Source organism: Chrysochloris asiatica, unplaced genomic scaffold (genome assembly GCF_000296735.1).
Source record: "Chrysochloris asiatica unplaced genomic scaffold, ChrAsi1.0 scaffold00024, whole genome shotgun sequence".
NCBI lineage: Eukaryota > Metazoa > Chordata > Mammalia > Afrosoricida > Chrysochloridae > Chrysochloris > Chrysochloris asiatica.
Window position 1 is genome coordinate 4,258,628 of NW_006408542.1, and position 7,183 is coordinate 4,265,810.

Genomic DNA, 7,183 nt, shown 5'->3' on the forward strand with positions numbered 1-7,183 from the left:
AACAAGCCCTTTGCCCACTGGACAGGGTTCCAAAATGATTAATGAGAAAATTTGGCTGTAGTTGCTTTTTATAAATATCAAAGTATCTTTCATTAAAACACAGCACTGTGTTCTTACTTGTGAATTCAAAACAGCTGGAGGAGAGGCACATCAGGCCAATAAGGATTGTGCTGCTCTGAACCTCCACTTGCAATGCACAAATGTATCCCCCATACCTCTATGCAGAGCGACTGGTGTGGCATATAAAGAAAGGTCTCTTGCTGCTATCTTGGCCAACATTGTGGTTTATGTTTCCATGGCTTAGAATCTGTGATTTAGAAAATTCTTTGTACCTGGCTGATAAACCAGCTGACATAAATATCCTAACCATATGCTGGCTGGTGGCGTGGTTTGCCAGCTGGCTTCTGAGAAATGATAAACACAGAGGTCTCACAGACAGTTCACCACTATCGCCAGTCTCTGGAATCAGAATGTGAAGCAAATTCAGCATGTTCTATTTTAACTGGAAATGCACCAAAGAAACAACTAAAGGCACTTTCTGTGTCTAATACTCACCATACAATGCAACACTGTTGGACTTTTCATCTGAGTGGGGCAAGGAAGTTGCCTTCCAAATTGAATGTTCATCTATCTATCTATCTATCTATCTATCTATCTATCTATCTATCTATCTATCTATCTATCTATCTATCTATTTATCTATCATTTCCTACCTATCAATCTATAATGTATATAATAACAAGGTGTGCATATTATTCTTATAGTTTACATAAAGTTTTATTCTATGAATAGGAGTATAATATAGGCCCTTTGTGCGTCGAGCTTCCGAGGCTGCCGGACGCCCGACTGTCACCATGAAGTTCAACCCCTAAGTGACCTTGAACTGTAGCAAGAACCGCAAACGCCATTTCCTCGCACTTGCTCAGAGGGAAGATCATGCTGTCCCCGCTGTCCAAGGAGCTGCGGCAGAAGTATAAGGTGCGCTCCATGACCATATGCTAGGACGACGAGGTCCAGGTGGTTCGAGGACACTACAAAGGTGAGCAGATTGGCAAGGTAGTCCAGGTGTACAGAAAGAAGTATGTCATCTACATTGAGAGAGTGCAGCGTGAGAAGGCAAATGGGACAACTGTCCATGTAGGCATTCACCCGAGCAAGTTGATTATCACCAGACTCAAATTGGACAAAGATCAGAAAAAAATTCTTGAACGCAAAACCAAATCTCAACAAGTTAGAAAAGAGAAAGGCAAATATAAGGAAGAACTTATTGAGAAAATGCAGTAATGAATATAACCCGTTATGGAACTACAGTTTAAACCTAGATTTCTAGCCTAGTGTGTGTTCCTTGGAAACTCTTCCAGATGATTTAGGAACATTTCATTTCCATCTTATTCTGTTATTGATATGTGGCTCTGTAAATCTTCCTTTGCAACTTTGATTACCAATATTATGAATAAAAATTGGAAATGTTTCCTAACTGCAAAAAAAAAAAAAAAAAGTATAATACAGATGCAACTGGGGAGGCTAGTTTTTCAGTTCCCTTGGCTATAATACAGGAATATTATGAAAATGTAATGAGTTATTAGATGTAAATGACTGAGTACCTGGCACATAGTACCTTTTTTCAATGAAATGTTACCACTGTTATTATATGCTACAGATGAAAACTAGAGTGTCTTGGTTACACCAAACCTAATTCTCTAGAGTATGATTTAAGCTTGGCCTTTCTCTTGCCTTATTTTAGCCTTTTTGTATGAGGGGCCTTCAAAAAGTTTGTGGAAAAATTCCATTTTCTTTCAGTTTGATTTTTCCATCATTTTGCTTGGAGCCCCTCATATATTTTATTTAGCATAGGCTTTGGAGAACACATATTGATGGTAAAGGTAGCAGATTTGCTTACCTGTTCAGGTCTACTTTGCCAAAACCAAGAAGAGAATTTAGTTAAGATCATTCACAGTAAATTATGGTAATTTATATGTTTTGTAGAGAAGCCAACTTTTCACTTTGTGGGTGTGGTTCACCTGTCTGATATTTGGATTGGTTTGTGACAGACAAAAATAAGGGAATCATAAAATGTTTAGAATGGGATTATAAAATGTTGCAAGGGACCAAAAAACCCATCAGATCTCGTTTAAGCTTAAGGAAACTGAGAAACATACCATCATCTGTGCTGATTATTCATTAATTTCTTTTCAGCTCCAAATGCTCATCTGTACACCGCTCTAAGATATCGAGGCGAGAGCCCTGCCAAACACATATCCCAGACGCTTGCCAGATGACTTCCTTTCCGGCTATGCTGCTAGAAACACTAGAGGGAGACTGGAAGGTAGGAGCTGAGAATAAAGGCTACTTCCTGTTTCTTGTTAGTATTTTTATGTTGCCTTAACATTACAAGTTTACTCTCATCTTTGGCTTCTTTCAGCATTTCCAAAAGCAGCAGTATATTATACCCTCAGATGTATAATTGATAACCAGGTGTAGCCCCTTTCTAAGAAATCTGAGCTCCGCAGAGGTGTAAACCACAGCTTCATGGGCGTCCTCTTCTGAGCGCCTAGATTTTAATCATCGCAACTTCTTCCCTTTTGCTCACTCGGTCCTAGGGTCTATAGATGTTTTCTTTAGTTGCCATCTCAGAGTTGTCTTAGTGTTTCCTTTTTCTTTCATTCCTCCAGCACTTGTGCAACCAATTTGCTAAATTAAATCTTCCTGTTGAGACACCTGTTGTAATTTTAATTTCAATTCATTTCTCTTTCTTTTTTTTAAGTTCCTTTTTCTCTCCCCTGATTTTTTTTTTTTTTTTGATAGCACTTTTGAAATAGGAATGTTCCTATTAAACAGACCAGAAATGATGGTTTTCTTGGATTAGTTTGGTTATGACCTTGGCTTTGAATATGTTGCTGAGCTCCTTGCCAAAGGAACATGTGATACTCTTAATCCATGGCATGCAGTGGCATAATAATTAAACTAACAACCATGGTCACTTGGGATATTTTCCTGCCAAGGCAAGTTCCTTGGGGGAACCAATTGACTGCTGCACTTGACTGTTATGTACTAATAATAACAAGGAGGACTGACATGAGATTTTTTTTTTTTTTTCTGTTTTCACTGTAGGGTGTACAAAGAGAAAATGACAAGCTTAGGGTTTTAAATTCTCAGCTTAAGTCTCAGTCAGAGATCTGGAGAACATTTTAATTCTTGCAGCTTTAGGATAAACATCACTGAAAGCCAAATCCTAAATTTAATTGTGTGAACTGTGGAATTACAACATAAGTGGAAATCACAGGTTTGCCAAAATTCTTATATGAATATTGGGAAGGAGTAGGGCCCTGATATTTGGAATGGCAAGATCTGGGTGGACTCAGTAAAAGCAGAAACATTTGAGTACCCCCAAGTGTCTCCAAACCTTCCTTCCTAGCAGAAGCAGCTCCTTCTTCCAAGAAGAATCTTAATCCTTGCGTGAAAACACTTTAACAGCATAATCTAAGGCTGGTACTTGATGATAATGTTTCTTTTCTTCCCCCAAAGTGTGCTCAGCTTTGTTTCTAGACTTATAGCTAGGTAAGTTCCCATCATGTACAGGGGTATAATTGAAAACCTGCTGTGGAAAGAGATAGCAAATACTCCAGAAGAATTAGAATATTTATTTAAATTATACCAGCTGAAGCCTGGGAAATACATGTGGAGTTTAAATTTGAAATGTTTTAAAACAAGGTACATGGAGTATAATATTGGGTCAGGTTGCATTTATTGAAAGGGTCACTTGCCAGATATTCTGGATGTAATGTGCTAGTTTAACTAACTTCGAGTAACTGACCATGTCCTTGGTTTAGACTGTGGTCTATTTTCCGTGAGGTTGACATGCCGGAACTTCTCTCTCTGGCAAAATATAGATACGGTGTCAACAAATGGTCTGTAGGCCAGATTCATGTGCTAAGAATGTTTAAAATTTTTTATTCTTTCTTTTTAAAGGGTTGTCAAAGAAGAAGAGGGGGCATTGTTGGTTCAGTGGTAGAATTCTTACCTTCCATGGAGACCTGGTTTTGATTACTGACCAGTGTGCCTCAAGTATAGCCACCACCAGTTTGTTAGTGGAGCCTTATGGGTTGCTATGATGCTGAAAAGGTTTCAGCAGAACTCCACAATAAGATGGATGAGGAAGAAAGGCCTGGTGATCTACTACTGAGAATCACCCAATGAAAACCCTGTGGGTCCTAATGGTCTAATCTATAAACGATCATGGGGATGGTGCAGGATCAGGTAGTACATGAGCTGGGGACTGATGAGATTGCAGCTAAGAACAACAACAAAAAGGAGGAAGAGAAGGAGAGATAGAGACCATATGTGGCATTCAAGGCTTAAAATACATAGACTTTCTGAACCTTTTCAGAAAAGTTTGTTAACATGGATATAGAGAAAGGAATCCAAAGGTTTAGGGACAGGAATAATGACCTAGATTTATCACATTCAAACTGTCACCTTCTTTATCTTCACAATGTGTTTACAATCAGGGAATGTGGACACAGACCAATTTAAACGTGGAGAAGTTGTCATCCAATTCTCAGGTTTTCACTGAAGGGAGAATAGTGACATCGCAAGATTCCTTTGCCTATAGCCCAGTTCCTCTCTAGAAAAACCAAAACCCACTGCTATCAGGCCAATTCCAACTCCAAGTGGCCCGATAGGACAGAGTAGAGCTTCTCCATAGGGTTTCCAAGGTTGTAAATCTTTTCAAGAGCTGACAGCGTCTTCTTTCTCATTGGAGCAGCTGGTGGGTTCAAACTATCAACCTTTCCGTTTGTAGCCCAATGCTTAATCCAATGCACCACTAGAGATCCCTTTCCTCTCTGTTGTTGTTAAGTGCCGTCGAGTCAGTTCCAACCTATAATGATCCTGTATAGGGTTTTCGAGGAGCAGCTTGTGAGCTTGAACTGCTGATCTCGCTGTTCAAACGACTTTGCAGTCTGGCGCATTAACTCACAGCACCACACTAGGACTCCTTTCCTCTCTAGACCTCCTTAAAAATGGGGAATGTGGGATGTTAAAACCCAAATAGCCTTTGGGTAAGCACTGGTGGTCTGGTTCTTTTCTTTAGTTGAGGTGGTTTCCTGGAGGGCTAAGAGAAAACGTAGATGTTACTGGGGAACAAGGGCTTCAAGATATCTATTTAGGCTGAAATTAAGTTTTCTAAGATAAAGTAGTTATGTAGAACGCCACATCCCTTCTCAAATGACACTGGGCCTTATAAAGTCATTGCTGATTGGGTGTTTGGTTTCCATGGTTACCATAATTCTTATTGGGAGAAATTTTGTTTCTTTTCCAGCTTACCTTTCACAGCTCACACATTATTTTTTTTAAAAAAAAATACAATGTAGTTCCTGCCACTTCAAGTGTCAATGAGAGAATTTATTTTATAGTGTGTATGAATTGGCAGCTTCTCAGAAAAAAAGCACTGTTGTTGGAATGAAGTCATCTGTTTGGAGAGTAACCTTAAGTATCATACAAGGGGCGGGAACCCAGTGCCCTCTGGCTGCTCAGCCCTTTGGCACACATAGCCATTGTCAAAGCCTGTTTCCAGAGCAACTGAATTCTCTCCTGAAATTACTTGGCAGTTGATAAGCTCCTTTCCACATGGGTCTGGAGTAGCTTCTTTCAAGGACTTTATTTTAAGGCAGCTTGTCCCTGATGGAAACCAATATCACTGCTAGCTGTAGAATTGAGTAATTCTCTAAAGTGGACTCAACTAATAAGTTTTTTTTATCATCTATAGGGCAAGGTGTGTTTTCGGGGTTGGACTTTATTTGATAATCTTATCACCTTGTAAGCACGTAGTTGGTCAAAGCAGTATCTGGCTTTTTGGGTTATTTTCAGAATAATATTATATATACCCACATAATTCTAAAAAGAGCGCTTTGGGGGATATTCTTCCCATACATTTGCCCAACTTGAACCCGTTGCCATGGATTCAATTCCTACTCTTGACAACCTCACGTGTCCCAAAGGAGAGCTGCCCTATAGAATGTTCTTGGCTATCGTCTTCCCAGAAGTAGATTGTCAGGCTTTTCTTCGGTGGCAAAACAGGGTGGATTCAAACTGGCAGCCTTTCGTTTAGCAGTCATGAGTGAACTGTTTGAGCCCTGCAGGGAATGTGCTCAAGTTGAGTATATCATTCAGTATGGCCGACTCTTGTTTTCTGATGGTGTTAAAGTTGGGCCTAGGGAAAAGGAAAAGACTAGCGCCTCTTTTAATTTTTAAGAGACTCCACTAAAAAGAATTAAACAATAAAAGCATCATTTAAAAAGTGACTAACCAGGTTGAATTGCTGGGTCAAAATGAACAAAAGTAGAATTTAATATAACCATAAAAATCTTGTGACTAGGTTAAAAATTACTTTTCTAAATAGACACTGGAACGCTGGTGGTGTAATGGGTTGAACACTGAGCCCATAAGGTCAGCGGTTGGAATGAACCAGTCCTTCCAGAGGCAAAATATGAGTGGGAACTGACTCAACGGCACACAACAACAACAACAACAGCAACAACAAATAACCGGATGGGGAAGCTCTGGATTTTACAGTCACGAAGAATCTTTATGAATTGTGTCATCCTATTCTTCCTTGTCATATCCTCAGAAACTGATTTGCACCACTTCTTTCAGCCCTCCAGAAATACTTCCTTTGCTCTATGTACAAACAAAGAATAATTTAAGTATACTTTAAAAAACCCAATTCAATAGAATCCTTCATTGTTGAATGGTGTCCATTAATGAAGAGTGAAAAAGTACAGGCATTTTAAGTATACAGCTAAACTAACAACATTTGATATGTTTTTGTTGTTGTTGTGTGCCATGGAGTCAGTTCCGACTCATAGCGACCCTGTACAGGGTTTCTGAGGCTGTAAATCTTTACGGGAACAGAAATCCTCATCTTTCTCCCGCGGAACAGCTGGTAGTTTCGAACTGCTGACTTTGTGGCTCACAGCCCGATTCATAATCACTACGCTACCAGGCTATTAAAACCTGAAATCCAGGTCAATTACTGAAAATAAAATTCGACACATACAGAAAATTAAAACATAACTGAGAAAAATATAAGACCAAGACATTAGGGTTGCATGGACAAACTTCTCTGAGTATGTTGAATAAACCTATTTAGTCTTCTGATTCTGAACCAGACCAAATTCACTTG

At 39.3% G+C, this 7,183-nt stretch overlaps 1 pseudogene; it reads left to right on the forward strand.

Moving 5' to 3' along the window:
* Positions 1-854: 854 nt before the first annotated feature.
* LOC102827590 lies at positions 855-1,284 on the forward strand (annotated as a pseudogene).
* Positions 1,285-7,183: the final 5,899 nt, after the last annotated feature.